The sequence below is a fragment of the Pelobates fuscus genome, chromosome 5 (genome assembly GCF_036172605.1).
Source record: "Pelobates fuscus isolate aPelFus1 chromosome 5, aPelFus1.pri, whole genome shotgun sequence".
In the NCBI taxonomy this organism is placed as follows: domain Eukaryota; kingdom Metazoa; phylum Chordata; class Amphibia; order Anura; family Pelobatidae; genus Pelobates; species Pelobates fuscus.
Window position 1 is genome coordinate 321,205,457 of NC_086321.1, and position 17,479 is coordinate 321,222,935.

A 17,479-nucleotide genomic window follows, 5' to 3' on the forward strand; every position below is an offset into this window, starting at 1 on the left:
AACCCTCGCTTCCAGTGCCTTGAGGGAGGTGCCGAGGGCCGAAATTTCGGTGCGCAGGGTGGATCTAACCTCCTCAATGAGGGTCTGGAAATCCTCCTTTTTCGGCAGGGATGTGAAGAGGGTATACCAGTCCGGTGTTTGTGGGGCCGGTGTGTTTCCTCGCATGCTGGGGCCGTCTTCCGACATCGTGGAGCCTGGCGAGGAGGGCGCCATGTTGGAGTCCTCCTCCTGTGGGAGCAAGTCGCCCGGCGTGTGGAGGTAACTCCTAATCGAGGGGTGGGAGCTGTTCCCCTGGGTTCTCGGGGTGGAGGGGGTCATTTGGGACCGTCTGGTGCGTCCCATGGGTGCCAGTTTGTGCTGGTAAGTTGTGCGTTTGGGCAGGCAGGAGCGGAGCGCGAGGTTTAGGCGGCCATTCTCGTCCGGCGCCAAGCCACGCCCCTCGACAGTTCTCTATTTTGCATCAGGAGATTGTATTTTTGAAGTCTGAGATTTGTAAATTATCTGGTAAACAAACTCAGGCTGGTACTGCTGCAAAGCCGCTGTCGCAGAGATGTACTAGGAGTGGCAGATGGATTACTGTAGGATATGGTAGAGTTACAGTTGTGGATAAAAGGCATATTGCACAGTCTGTTAGTCTACATAATTCATTTTTTGCACTTTCAGAGTGTAATGGTGTTATGGAGACAGGCTCGGGTACTGAAGGTAGTGGTTTTATGGAGACAGGCACTGAGGGTAGTGGTGTTGTGGAGACAGGCTCAGGCACTGAGGGTAGTGGTGTTGTGGAGACAGGCTCAGGCACTGAGGGTAGTGGTGTTGTGGAGACAGGCTCAGGCTAGTGGTGTTGTAGAGATAGGCTTGGAGACTATGGTGAGGCCTAATGTTCTCAGTGAGCAGTTCAAAGGTTTTGCTAGGATGTATTTAAACTAGGAGGAGGGGGCAAAAGGGTGATAAAACATCAATCCAATTGCCCCCCAAGACAAGGACAGAAGGTGCCTTTAGCAAGTGTGTTTAAAAATGACAAGCTTAGAGTCATGTCTACAAATGCTCGCAGTTTAGGGAATAAGATCCATGAACTTGTGGCAATAATGGCAACTGATAATGTAGATTTAGTCGCTGTTACTGAGACATGGTATAATGAGAAAAATGACTGGGACATAGCAATACCAGGGTACTCTTTGTGGCGAAACCAACCTCGCCACTGGGCCCTGGAGAAGCCTGTTTGCTAGCCTCCTACCTGCTGACTATGGCCCCTGGGTTATTTGGGGCATATTGTACTTTATATTGCTGCTACTGGCCCTTTTAAAATCATCGATGGACATATTGGGACTTTTTGGGATTGTGGCGAAACCGACCTCGCCACGTGTCCTTGGAGGGGGCTGATTGCCCGCCTCTTGCCTTTGTACTATGGACCAGACTTTATGGGAATGTGATACCCCAGATAGCTATACCATGGAGCCTATTCATATAATGAAAGACTATGGGAAAGACTTTAGCTCCATGGCAATTGTACTGTGTGAGTAGGATCTGCGCGCTATTCGGTAGTTTTGTGCGCGCAGATCCCAGCTATCTGGGGATAGGTGAAATGTCTGTGTGTTATGTGTAAAAGGTGAATTTATGTATTTTAAAGTGTTTTACTGTCTTTGTGTCCCCATGTGCTTAATGGAGTCTGTCTCTGTGCTGGGAGATAATTGAATTACTTCTCCAGCACAGAGAAGGCCCTGTAAACCTGGAAAGCTAGGGGTTTTAAAAGATACTTTACTAACTTTTGAACCCCTGGTCTGATCCATGCCATTTTTTAATATGTTGTTCCCCTGAATGGATTGATTGTGGATATGTATTTTTATGTGAATGTGATGTATGGTTTTGAAGTTACAGATATTGTGTAAAAGTTATGTTTTAAACTGTATAATAAGTGGATTATCTCTCTGGCTAAGGGGAGGGGATGTGTGGGTTGTACCATATCTCGGATTGGTTATTTTATGCCTCCCCCTGTGTGTGGCCTGTATGTGTGAGATGGAAATAAAAGCCAGGCTGGATGAGCCAGTCCAGAGTTCCTGTTTTACCCTCAAAGTGATGTGTCGTCTCATTATTGGGGGAAGGATTTATTGCATGCTGTTCCAGTTGACTGCTAGGAGTACAAGCCTATTCGTATGGTTCCTATTCAATGGTCTACAGCATTCATATGCTTGGGAGAATTTAAAGGTTTCTCGGATTCGGTGATTGTGGTGTCTGCCAGAGTGCTTGGAGTCCTCAGGAAGCGCTAGGAGCATCCATTAACGGAGGTACTCAGTCGGGGTGCCAGGTGATCCGTTACACTCTTTATATAGAAAAGACAGGGAATGCAAGAAAGGGGGAGGGGTGACCCTGTATATGAAGGATAGCATAAAATCCAACCTAATAAAAGTTAGTGAGACGAACATAGAATCCGTTTGGGTTACGTAAGAATTTGGTAATCACACAGTAACTCGTGTAGGTGTGATTTATAGGCCCCCAGGACAAATAGAAGAGTTAGATAATCTATTAGTTGAGGAAATATCTAAAATGACAATGACGGGGGAAGTTATCATCATGGGTGACTTTAATCTTCCTGATGTGAATTGGAAAACAAAATTAGCTGCTTGTGCCAGGAGCACACATATTCTAAACTCCTTACTGGGATTGTCTCTTAAACAAGTCGTTCAGGAGCCAATTTGTAAAGAGGCCATACTAGATTTAGTGTTAACAAATGGAGATTTGGTATCAGATATTACTGTAGGTGAAAGTTTAGGATCCAGTGATCATCAGTCAGTGTGGTTTAAAGGGACACTCCAGGCACCCAGACCACTTCAGCTCATTGGAGTGGTCTGGGTGCCAACTCCCACTACCCTTAACCCTGCAAGTGTAATTATTGCAGTTTTTTTAAAACTGCAATATTTACCTTGCAGGGTTAAGTCCTCCCCTAGTGGCTGTCTATTAGACAGCCACTAGAGGACACTTCCTGCTTCATAGCACAGGTTTTCTGTGCTAGAGCGTCGCTGGACGTCCTCACGCTGTGTGAGGACCTCCAGCGTCGCTCTATTCCCCATAGGGAAGCATTGAAATTCATTTTCAATGCTTTCCTATGGGGTGCGCTAATGCGCATGTGCGGCATTGCCGCGCATGCGCATTAGGTCTCCTCGGCCGGCGGGCGAGATCAGTCTCGCCCACCGGCCGACGTAACCAGAAGGAGGAGCGGCGGGGGAGGAGGAAGCAGCGACGTGGGACCTGTCGCTGCCCCGGGTAAGTGACTGAAGGGGTTTTCACCCCTTCAGCAACTTGGGATTGGGGGGTGGGAGGGAGAGGGACCCTCCAGTGCCAGGAAAACGGATTGTTTTCCTGGCACTGGAGTTTCCCTTTAATATAAGAACAGTGACTGAGTCACACCACACAAAAACAAAAGTTTTAGACTTTAATAAAACAGACTTTTCTAAAATTAGAATATGTGTAAAGGAGTCATTATCAGATTGGAGCAATTTAAATGGAGTCCAAGAGAAATGGGATTATTTAAAAGTTGCACTGCTGAAGGCAACAGGAAATTTCATTAGGCTTGTCAGTAAAAGCAAGAAACCACTGTGGTACTCCGCAGATGTGGCCAAAATAGTAAAAAAAGAAAAAGTTAGCATTTAGTAATTATAAAAAATATAGAGTGAGGAAGACAGAATGCTCTATAACAGGGGTTCTCAACCTTGTTCTCAAGGATCCCCTACCAGTCCAGGGTTTAGGGATTACCTGGGTGTGTCTAAGGTGTTAATAAAAAAAAAAAAAAAACACCTTAGAGTCTAAGGTATTTTTCCCCCTTTGTCTAAACACCTTAGACACACCCAGGTAATCCCCAAATCCTGGACTGGTAGGGGGTCCTAAAGGACTGGGTTGAGAACCCCTGCTCTATAAGATTAGGCAGAAAGAGGCTAAGCAAGTTATAAGAGCTTCCAAATCTCACACAGAAGAGAAAATAGCACAGTCAGTAAAAAAAAAAGGGGGACAAAACATTTTTTAGATACATAAATGAGAAAAGGAAAGTAAAACAAGGATTAGTTAGATTAAAAACAAAAGAAGGAAGGTATGTAGACGAGGATAAAGGTCTAGCTGACTGCCTCAATGAATATTTTTGTTCAGTATTTACAGAGGAAAATGAAGGAAAGGGACCTCAGTTAGGAAAAAGGACAAATATGTAATTTATTACATGTGAGTTTACAGAGGAGGAGGTTCTATTTCAACTGTCAAAAGTAAAGACAAATAAGTCAATGGGACCTGATGGAATACACCCAAAGTTATTAAAAGAACTTAGTGGTGTACTAGCAAAACCATTAACAGATTTATTTAACCAATCATTGTTAACAGGAGTAGTCCCAGAAGATTGGAAGTTAGCGAATGTTGTGCCCATTCACAAGAAAGGTAGTAGGGAGGAGTCGGGCAACTATAGGCCAGTAAGCCTTACTTCAGTAGTGGGGAAAGTAATGGAAACCATGTTAAAGGATAGGATTGTTGAAAATCTAAAAATACATGCATTTCAATATCAGAGACAACATGGGTTTACTTCAGGGAGATCATGCTAAACTAATCTTATTGATTTTTTTTGATTGGGTAACTAAAATAATAGATCAGGGTGGTACAGTAGACATTGCTTACCTAGATTTCAGTAAGGCTTTTGACACTGTTGCACATAGAAGGCTTATAAATAAATTGCAATCTTTAAGTTTGGATTCCAATATTGTTTAATGGGTAAGGCAGTGGCTGAGTGACAGGCAACAGAGGGTTGTGGTCAATGGAGTATATTCAAAGCTTGGGCTTGTCACCAGTGGGGTACCTCAGGGATCTGTACTTGGACCCATTCTCTTTAATATTTTTATTAGTGATATTGCAGAAGGTCTTGATGGTAAGGTATGTCTTTTTGCTGATGATACTAAGATATGTAACAGGGTTGATGTTCCAGGAGGGATAAGCCAAATGGCAAATGATTTAGGCAAACTAGAAAAATGGTCAGAGTTGTGGCAACTGACATTTAATATGCATAAGTGTAAGTTAATGCATCTTGGACGTAAAAACCCAAGGGCAGAGTACAGAATATTTGATAGAGTCCTAACCTCAACATCTGAGGAAAGGGATTTAGGGGTGATTATTTCTGATGACTTAAAGGTAGGCAGATATAGAGCAGCAGGAAATGCTAGCAGAATGCTTGGTTGTATAGGGAGAGGTATTAGCAGTAGAAAGAGGGAAGTGCTTATGCCATTGTACAGAACACTGGTGAGACTTCACTTGGAGTATTGTACACAGGATTGGAGACCGTATCTCCAGAAGGATATTGATACTTTAGAGCAGTGGTAGTCAACCTTTTTCTAACTACCGCCCACTAATGCATCTTTTTGGTTGAAAAAATTTCCTTACCGCCCACCAGTTTTCGCGCAAGTGCGGAATATTTTTTTCGAAAGGAGGGTGTTTTTAAAAAAATAAATGTACGTACATTTATCTTTTTATTTGCAATTAATGCATGTTTATAATGTTTTTAACTTTATAAAAAGTTTAATGAGAAAACAATAAAGTAAATTGAAATTACCTTTACTAGTGATTAATGAGATCCTTGAGGTTGTAAGGAACAAACTAAGGTCTCCTCTTTCGGTGATATTCAGACGACTTCTCTGTTTGCGCATAATATGATTTCTCATCTGTGCGTCAGCTCCCCTCTTCTCCCTCCTCAATTCCCCTCCCCACCTTTCCCCCCCCCCTTTTTTTAACCTTCCTTATAGCAATGCCCAGTAGGAAGGCTGAGCTAGGTATCCCACTATAACAGACTGGCACACATACATACAGACACACATACAGACATACAGACAGACACAAGAAACAGACACACATACATACACACATATATACAGACAGACACACACACGACACATACAGACAGACACACACACACGACACATACAAAGACATACATACAAAGACACACACACACACACAAAGACATACATACAAAGACACACACACACAAGACATACATACAAAGACACATACATACAAAGACACACACACACAAGACATACATACAAAGACACACACACACACACACACAAAACATACATACAAACACACACACACAAAACATGCATACAAAGACACACGCACGACATACATACAAAGACAAGACACACATATATACAGACATACACACAGACACAAACAAGACATACATACAAAGACAAGACACATGTATACAGACATACACACACACAAGACACATACATAAGACACACATACAGACACACACACAAGACATACATACAAACACAAGACACATGTATACAGACATACACACAAGACACATACATAAGACACACATACAGACACACACACAAGACATACATACAAACACAAGACACATGTATACAGACATACACACAAGACACATACATAAGACACACACAAGACATACATACAAAGACAAGACACACATATATACAGACATACACACACACATAAGACACACACAAGACATACATACAAAGACAAGACACATGTATACAGACATACACACACAAGACACTTACATAAGACACACACAAGACATACATACAGACACACACACACAAGACATACATACAAAGACACATACACAAACAAACACACATTATATTTAAGTCACCCTCCTGTTTCCTACCTTTAAGGTGCAGGAGGGTGACTTTCCCTGGGGTCCAGTGGTGGCTCAGGTGCATGGGAGTCAGAGTTCCCACTCTGACTCCCTCCTCCTCCTTCCTCCCGCGCGGCTCTCTGTATGCTGGGAGGAGTGACCGGGGAATCACTTCCTCCCAGCAGATTTGATGTCATCACAGGGGGCCCGGTCAGCGCTGGGCTTTAACAGCGCTGACCGGGCCCCCTCACAATCCACATCCATCGGGTGGCCCTGACAGCATGGGCCACCCGATGGACCCCTCCATATGCGGCCCCGGCGGTTTGCCGCCGGGGTCGCAAGTGGTGATGGCGGTACCCAGTCACAGTGGTACCGCCGGCTCGCGCCCGCCCGCCTGCCCAATTTATAAAAAAAAAATTGAAAATCCCTACCGCCCACCTGGAATCCTGAAACGCCCACTAGTGGGCGGTAGGGACCAAGTTGACGACCCATGCTTTAGAGAGAGTTCAGAGAAGCGCTATTGAACTGGTTCATTGATTGCAGGATAAAATTTACCAGGTGAGGTTAAAGGAACTTAACATGTATAGCTTGGAGGAAAGACGAGACAGGAGGGATATGATAGAAACATTTAAATACATACAGGGAATCAATACAGTAAAGGAGGAGACCATATTTAAAAGAAGAAAAACTACCACAACAAGAGGACATAGTCTTAAATTAGAAGGGCAAAGATTTAAAAATAATATCAGGAAGTATTACTTTACTGAGAGGGTAGTGGATGCATGGAATAGCCTTCCAGCTGAAGTGGTAGAGGTTAATACAGTGAAGGAGTTTAAGCATGTGTGGGATAGACACAAGGCTATCTTAGATATAAGAGACTAATGAAAGTATTTAGAAAATTGGGCAGACTAGATGGGCCGAATGGTTCTTATCTGCCGTCACAGTCTATGTTTCTATGTTTCTAAACTAGGGACCCTGGAAAATAAAATTGACAAGGCAGTAGCAGATTCTAGGACAACAACAACTGGAGTGAAATATAAGCCAAGTTGGAATATATTTTTCAAAACAACTATTTTGGACAAGTATTACCAATTCATCATAATTCCTATTTTACTGAATTAATCCCTAACTTTATATAGCTTCCTAGCCTAGATCTAACTTTGTTCTGCTATTCCTTAAAACCCCTTAAGGAGACATGACATGTGTGACATGTCATGATTCCCTTTTATTCAAGAAGTTTGGTCCTTAAGGGGTTAAATCATATTCCTTAAATGACCCATTCTGTGACTAATGTGCATAAAAACGGTATTCCCAATACTGGACAGCATACTGTATTGGTTATGGTGTCAGTAAGTTAGATTTTTTTTAGAATGGTTTTACATCTTACCTAGGGTTCCGCTGGGCACCCATCCCTGCATCCACAACATCAGACAGAGAGCAGGATTTAACTAAATAACTGACAGCAATTAGATGATGCTTAGCACTGCAGGGCTTAGATCTGGGAAAAGTTAACAGAGGGCATAGTGGAGTGTGCTGTAGTGGTTATGGTGCTGGGAGAGTTCCTTTAATGCAGTACTAGCATTAATGTAAAGAAGCAATGCTTAAATTTATAGTGTTCTTCGTATGCATAAAAGTGGACATTGCAAACAACCACAAACAAAGCTAGGATTTCTGGCTTACAGAATTCCTGTTTGTGTCTTTGACAATGAAGCCAAAGAAGCAATCACTAATCCTCTGGATAATGAGGACTGATGTGTTGTCTTTTGTGTCCAGATCTGTTCCTGTCCTTTTAAGGTAATTAGAGCTGAAAGAGAGACTGCAAGTTTCCTATTGTCACAGGATATAAATAGGTTTGTGTCTGGTTGCTGGAGTCCCTCAATCTCTCCCACTTCATGTATCACTCCTTTCAGAATTTCAGAATTACTCTGTGGGTTTATTTGGGTAATTTGTGTAAAAATAGCAAAAAATATACTATGACCTGTCTTTGTGTCAGTATCTGTGTCAGTATATGGTCTGTTTATGGTGTGTCAGTGTTTGCCTCCGCAATATGGGTAATGTCATTATTATTCAAATGTTTATATTCATCTGACTTATTCAACAAACTCTAAATCGTACTTAATTGAAATCTGAATGGAAAAAATGCAAATTACTAAAATAACTACGCTGTGATTATAGCTAATCTTCAACATTTTTCAAGTTCAACTGTTTGCCTGTTTTTTAAATTTTTTTTTGTATTTACAATTCACAGTTTAGGGGAAAACCCTGTATGTATTTAAAGAATGTGTATGTTTGTAGATGAAGGCGTCCACAAAATTAAGCATCCTTGAGACTGTGTAGTGTGTCCCACACATCCCTTTAAAAGATCTTTCTGTGTAAGCAAGAAACAGTTCTACTAAAGTAAGAAGCATCAGAAATTCAAAGGGAATTTAAGAAAAAAGTAAATGCACTGGAATAATTCTCCAAGTCGGCTATCTTTCTAGTTCAGCTATGTTCGCCTTAAATTTGAAATTCCGTTGGAATCTACTTTGAATTTAAGACAATTCTCGATTTTAAAAATAACGCTTTAAGTCTCCCCTCGCCATTTCCCCAGATCCCACAAAAAGTATAAGACTAAGTGAATACAAAATAAAAAGGGACACATTTTATATTGGAACAACAGGGCCATTATAATCACGTGTCGACTTATTAGCCTGCTGATTCTGTATGCAGCGTATGTGCACTAATCACTATATACTTTTTTTATTTGTCAATTTTTTAATAGGGTTATTTACTAAAGTGAGAATTCAAGGTGAATTTCAAATCTAAGATCACAATAGCCAAACTGGAACAATTAGCTCACTTTAATAAATAACTGTCATTTCCTGTCATTTCCATCTCAAAAACATTGCGCGCATCCGCCCCTACTTAACGCCAGATGCGACTAAGGTGTTGGTCCATTCCACTGTCCTTTCTCGCCTTGACTACTGTAATCTGCTTCTCAGAGGTCTTACGTGCTCCCAACTTGCGCCGTTACAGTCCATAATGAATGCAGCGGCGAGGCTCATCTTCCTGTCCGCCCACACCTCCCATGCCTCACCCTTCTGTCAATCCCTACATTGGCTTCCTATAAAATATAGAGCTCAATTTAAAATTCTGGTTCTTGCTTTCAACTATCTATCTGCTCCCACCTATCTATCCTCCCTTATACACAAGTATGTCCCGTCTAGGCCCTTACGATCTGTTGAAGACTTACGTCTATCTTCTTACCGTACTCCCACCTCTGATGCTCGCCTTCAAGATTTCTCGAGGGCTGCATCGTTCCTGTGGAACTCGCTTCCCTCCTCCGTTAGATGCTCACCCAGTCTCCACTCCTCCAAAAAATTGTTAAAAACCCACTTCTTCATAAAAGCGTATCAATTAAACTGTTAATTTAATAGCTCCCAACTGATTCCTCTTCTGCAACTGTCACTAGTCTAATAGTATAGTTACCTTTTGTATCACTTTACCCCACTCCCTCTAGCATGTAAGCTCATTGAGCAGGGTCCTCAACCCCTCTGTTCCTGTGTGTCCAACTTGTCTGGTTACAACTACATGTGTGTTCGTCCACCCATTGTAAAGCGCTGCAAAATTTGACGGCGCTCTATAAATATCATAATAAAAATAATAATAATAATAACTCTGCTATTGTTAAATATCTCCATTGTATAAAAACGTACGCTATATATGGATGCTAACAATAATAATAGTACAGGATTTGCCAAACATAAAGGCATCTATGTAACGGACACCATAAAATATCATTAAAGGAACACTCCAAACACCACAATCACTGCCATCCCCATTCTAAGAAGTCAAACTGGTTCTGCATCATATGGTCAGAAAGCACCTGCCTAGCTCCATCCCTTGCACCAATGCACAAATACAAATCCATTAAGAATTGTTAGAAATAGTAAAGGAGCCTAAGGTTTAACGAATATTCTAGACACTATAACAACTTAAATGTGTTTGTTAGGTTATAGTACCAGGTTACTGTCCTTGCGCTTTTTTGTTTAACTGATTTGTCAAACTGACAGCTCAGAGAGCATGGAATTATCTCTCCTGGTATTATACCGGAATTATACCTCCTGGTTCTCACGCCGATAACTTGTCCACATGAAGGGACTTGCAGATGCTAAAGTAGTTGTGGTGCAATGCGTGCCCCATTAATCTATATCTTCCTCATAATAAACATGGCGGTGCACTTTCCCAACAGACACATTCACATTCACATTTACTCACTTGAACATATTTGCACTACTTTTAAGAATAGATGGTATTTGACATAGAATTTGGTATATGCATAACAGTTGCATATTAGATTTAACTAGGATTAAAGGGGCACTTCACTCCACAGCCTTCTGTTCACAGTGACAAAATAAGTAAATTGAGCTGAAGAAAAACATGCATGAACATATTGGTAAATTGACTTTCCCTCCTAAACCCATAGCTCTGTCAATCAATATAAATTAACTAGGATAATATTTCAAAGGCAGCTATCATTTCACAAGAATTTTAATGTAATGTTTGCTAAACCCTATATCTTACAAATATGTTTCTTGAGGTTGGAAATTAAATGAAGACATTTATACCAGTATATATACCTTTACTTTGTAACTGGGCACCTCCATGTAAATCATTCTTATAAGCTCAGACATTTTACGTAATTAAAATGTGAGTCATCATCGTCAAAATAAGAATAGTGACCATAATGAGAGCATAGTGAGATCAGGAGAAACAAAAATATTGAAGGAGATTGTTTTTGGAAAAATGATTAGTAATATAAATAGGGCACCCACCATGGAAACTAGAGGACCAACAGGCACATTCCATTGGTAATTTATTCACTTATATATAACATATTTGCACTACTTTTAAGAATAGAACACTTTCATACATCTCATTTGCTTCTCATCCTGCAGTGTGGATTGTGGCTGTGTCAGGTCAGCCCGCGTGAATACACACCATGCTGCCTGCCAATCATTAAAGCCAGCCCACTGTTTGCTCTCTGCAGTGTCCTAGTGTCCTAGTGCCCTGAAGATTGCGAGAGCGTGTCTTTTGGTGCCGTCACGCTATGCTTGTTGGGGACAGTTCCTTTGTGTCCCCAAAAGTGGGACACCAGGCAACTAAGTCAGGATCGCGAGATAGGACCTAAAATTTGCTTATATCGGCATAGTTGGGAGGTCTGAACCTGGATGTGATATCAATCAGTAAATCTATAGTATACATAGTTACATAGCTGAAAAGAGACTTGTGTCCATCAAGTTCAGCCTTCCTCACATTTGTTTTTTGCTGTTGATCCAAAAGAAGGCAAAAAAACCCCACTTTGAAGCACAATTTTGCAACAAGCTAGAAAAGAAATTCCTTCTTGACCCCAGAATGGCAGTCAGATTTATCCTTGGATCAAGCAGTTATTACCCTACATTGAAAGATTATATCCTTGAATATTCTGTTTTTGCAGTATGAATCTAGTAGCTGTTTGAACATCTGTATGGACTCTGATAAAACCACTTCTTCAGGCAGAGAATTCCACATCCTTATTGTTCTTACAGCAAAAAAAAACCTTTCCTTTGCCTTAGACAAAATTTTCTTTCTTCCAGTCTAAACGCATGACCTTGTGTCCTATGTAAAGTCCAGTTTGTGAATAGATTTCCACACAATGGTTTGTATTGGCCCCAAATATATTTGTATAATGTTATCATATCCCCTCTCAGGCAACGATTTTCTAAACTAAAGAGGTTTAAATTTGTTAACCTTTCTTTATAGCTGATATGTTCCATTCCTTTTATTAATTTTGTAGTCTGCCCCGGCACTTTTTCTAGTGCCATAATATCCTTCTTTAGAACAGGTGGCCAAAATTGCACAGCATTTTCAATATGTGGTCTTACCAGTAATTTATAAAGAGGCAAAATTATATTCTCATCCCGAGAATGAATGCCCTTTTTCATGCATGACAATACCTTACTGGCCTTAGCCACTGCTGATTGACATTGCACATTGTTGCATAGAACCCTGAGGGACACCACTTGCCACCTCTGTCCAGCTTGAAAATGTACAATTAATGAGAACTCTTTGTACTCTATTTTGAAGCCAATGTTCTACCCAAGAACAAGCATTTTCATCTAGACCAGAGGTTCTCAACCCAGTCCTCAGGACCCCCTACCAGTCCAGGATTTGGGCATTACCTGGGTGTGTCTAAGGTGTTTAGAAAAAGGAAAAAAAACACCTTAGACTCTGTTTTCTTTTCTTATTCTAAACACTTTAGACACACCCAGGTAATCCCTGAACCCTGGACTGGTAGGGGGTCCTTGAGGACAAGGTTGAGAACCCCTGATCTAGACCGATTTCCTTGAGTTTGAACACTTATCTATTGTGTGGAACTGTATCAAATGCCGTGGCAAAATCCAAATAGTTTTCATCCACTGCAACACCCTGATCTATACTTCTACTTACTTCTTCGTAGAACGCAATCAAATTAGTTTGACATGACCTGTGCTTCATAAAACCATGCAGATTGTTGCTGATAACCATGTTCTTCTCAAGGAATTCTTGAATATTATCCCTTAATATCCTTTCAAATATTTCCCCAACCACAGAAGTTAAGCTCACAAGTCTATCATTTCCAGGCAAGGATTTTGAACCCTTTTTGAATATAGGAACCACATCTGCCTTCCTCCAATCCTCCGGAACACTGAAAGAAAAGAATCTTGAAAGATTAAAAACAGAGGTTCTACACTTAGTTCCTTAAGTACTCGTGGATGGATACCGTCAGGCCCTGGAGTTTTGTTTATATAAACTTTCTTTAATACAATTAAAAGAAAATGGAGCATCACATCGAAAAAGGTTAACAGAAATTATAGGTTATTTCCAGTATTTAATTCAAAGGTGATTTTGTTCCCAGACATGATCCCTTTAACACTTACATGCTGGAGGATTCCCTTTACACTTGTGTGCCAATAACCTAAGCTAAGTCAAATTCGTCTGCATTCCTTTATTAAGTAGCCTTCATTTTATCAATGTTTGCTAAATGATCCAAAGCCATTTTAGTGACCCCATTGAAAAGGTGTGAAAAGATGTCTGTCAGGAAATTATACACTTGTGAGCTTAATATCTGTCATTGAAACATTGTTAAAGCATACTATTCAGGATTTATTGGGAATAACATGTCATAACTAGTAAACATTAAAGGCTCATCATGTCAAACTAACTTGCTTGCTTGCTATAAAGAAGTCAGTAGAAGTATAGATCAGGTTCTTACAGTGGTTTATGTAGTCTATTTGGATTCCACACAAATAGTTAATGTACAAATTCATAGCAATTGGTTTAGATGAAAATTATTGTTCATAATTTGCACATTGGCTTAAGACAGTGCAGAGAAGAGTTATAAAGTTGGACAAAAGTGATAAGTGTAGTCATTGGTCATGTTACAATCTTGATATGTTTATGAGTATAATAAAAGAGATTTCATCAACACCAGTGGGAAAAGTTATTTGCAGGAAAAAAAAGAAAGATGTGGAATTTTCCACCTAGTTTTTAAAATAAAATCTAAATCAACATTTGGAAGGTACAACTACAACATCAGGGATCTTTTAATAGGTCATATGGCAGTACCAATGCCTATTCGTGAAGACCCGTCCATATTGTGTGTGTTCGCACTTGCAACATAAGTGTGAAACCGCAAGATTCGCACTGGCAACATAGTGAGAAACCGCAAGGGAAGTAATTAATGAATGCTCCCCTGGGTGGCCGCCTTTCGTATAGACGAACGCCTAACAAGGGTAGCATTTGTACCCCAAAAGGAGACGCTTTCCTTGCAGATTTCAGCACCGGAGTCTTGTGAATGGATTTTGATCAGAGAAGGTGCCCTGGTGTGGACACCTGAGGTTGGTGTGGCTACTTTGGCTGGCTTTACTGTGCCTGGGAGAGAATGGAATAGTTCCTTTTCCCGCGCCTTGGCTTTCAGACACAGGGGATCCTGGGATGAAGACCCCCTGTCCGTTGGGGTGGAAGACCCCTTGTATGTGTGGTGGGCTTTCTGTACCTGGGAGACAAAGGGACAATGACCCCCTTTCCCGCGCTTTGGCTCCCAGGTACGAATCCTCCTGGGATATGACCCCTGTTGGTTTGAGAGGAAAACCCCTTGCACGGGGACATGCATAAAAGTTGAGTGTGGCTTAATAAAATTGTGTTGTACCTCCAGAACTGTGTGTGTCGTCCAGTTACTGGGGGGACGGGAATGGGTCTCCTGATATTCTGAAATAGTTCCTGAATGGCTAAAGGAAGGGAATTAGCGGAAGTAACCCACCGGGTTACCCGCGATCCGCTACAAGTAACAACTTGTTGATCAAATAAGAAATCTCTTTTACATTTTTAAATCCAAAATTATTTTTTCCAATTTTATGGCAAAAATGGAAATTGCCTTTAATTGTATTTTTCATCTTTTTGTAGATTAACAGCAGATTAAAAAGCCAGACGTGATGGACTTTAACCTTTTTTCATCTTATATTATTATGTAACTATTAAAAGAAGGTCCCTGAGATAAAAATATACATGTTTCTGGAATTCCAGCACAAATTTTATACCAAGAAATCTAATGCCTGCACTTGAGTTTTGACTAATTGAGTGTTATTTTTCTAATTTTAACTTCTCAATCAATACTATACAATTGTACTCCCTTCCCTTTTGGACATGTTTTAATACACATTGGGTTTGTGACTGTTATCTTTTTTTGTATGACTACGCCTATTGTGACTTAATAGTAAGAGAAAAATCAGGTATCATCATGTCACTGGTGCTACAAAGTTCTTAGTCAAGACAATTCCAGTGACAGGGCATATAAATGTGTTGCTCACAGTTGCACCATCCAAGAAGAGGGTTTTATACTGTATATTGTATGGTAAAGGAGCAATAGAGGATTCAGGGGGATCAGGCCAGAAAGTAGACTAGGGATTAGGACAGGTAGACATTGCTATAAGTGAGTAGGTCCTCGGGTAGTAGTGGCAACAAGAAACACAGTAAGCCTAATACAGCCTAGAGTAAGTTTTCCAGTGCGTAACGGAGAACAAAGCTACCATACTGCTTGGACATCCTTATGTAGTATCATCATAGTTGTGCCTCTGCCATAGCTGGACAACATAATTACGGATGTTGGGAGATGGAGGATTTGGGTGCAAACAGACATATTACTCATCAATATCTACAATACAGATAGTTGTTGGAAACACTGATTTAAACATTTACAAGAAGAAGGATTAGCAGTCATGTGCAGTTGAAGCAAGTTGTCAATGTATTATTTAGCTCAATCTTTATTTATGCAATACCCAAACATTACATGCTATTTCTACAGCTTCCACATTTGCTGAACAGGCTAGGCCAACATTAGCGTTGTCAAGTCTCCAATGCGTTTTCATTCTGCCAGCTCCCGGGAGAGATGGAGATATTAGAGAGTTGAAAAAATGTGACAATGGATGCAAACACCTTAGATTGGCTCATTGATGCAGGCTCAAGGGACATTCTCAGGTTAAAGTTTTTCTGAATCTGTTTGTACATTGTACAGATTAAAAAGTTATTCCAATTATCATTATTGCAACAATTATGATGCAGAGCATATCATGCATTTACTTGAAGCTCATATAGTGGCTTTTAAGACAGTCAGAATTTCTATCTGGCTTCCTGAATCAAATTTGTGCATGCAGTTTACGTGTGCCATATGCACATTTTGGATTGATATCCCTCTCCTCTCTGGAGACACAATGGTATGGCTTCTGTCAGTTTGAAAAGCAGTGTCTCTCATGTCACTATTGCCTTGATTTAATATTGTTGGATGAAGTTTCTCAAACTATTTCATATTTTTGGATATGCTTTTCAAACATTTTAATATTTTTGGATAACATTTTAAAATATTTTTTTCAACATATACAAATATCAAAAATATATCATATATAAAAAAAAGTCAAGAAATCTAGAAAATATTAACATATTACAAAATTAAAATATTTTTCATAACATTAAATCATTTTCAAAGTTTATCCAAAAATGTGAAATAAAAACATATTCAGCAATATTAAATCAAGGTCTATATTTGAGAAATGAGAATCAGCCAAGGTAAAAGGAACGGGTTAGAAAAGTTGAAGACTCTAAAGTATTGGAAGATAGGTCAACCTCAGAGATATTCATTTGCTCAGAGAAAACTTAATTTTGACACATATGCGAAAAGTTTCTCCAATCAGAAACTTTTAAACAATTTGTAGAATTTATTTTGTAGGGAGCCACTCCTTTCTTTGGATTTTCTTCCCCTCTCCCCTTCATGGTGGAAGGGAAGGAAGGGAAGGAAGGGACAGGGAAGAGTACAAAAGGATTAAATTCAATAATTATAGGGGAGATATGGTGAGGGTGAGAGTAAATATGCAAATAAAAGGAAGAGAAAGGGCTCCTTTCTTATCATTACCGGTCCCAGCTTTTAATAAGTTTGTATGGATTAAAGATCTACATTTGTTTGCCAGGAAACTTGCTTTACACAAATACCACAAACTTCAGACAGAGAGAAGGACCAGCGATCTAGGCCTGCCTAGTAGAGACTATGATGGTCTAATGTCTCTTCTAGAAGAAAACAATGAAACTACTACTCATGGACACACAGATCTGAAACCTAAGAGCCGTTTCACCCCAAATATGGTCAGCTTCCGAAATATTGAGCTATTTCTAGAGGCAGTAAAATTTGAAATTGAGAACATTAAAACTGTTGATTTGCAATTCTATCCAAACATGAATGTAACCAAACATGAAAACAAAGCTCTGTAGGCCCTCATAAAAGACAACGGA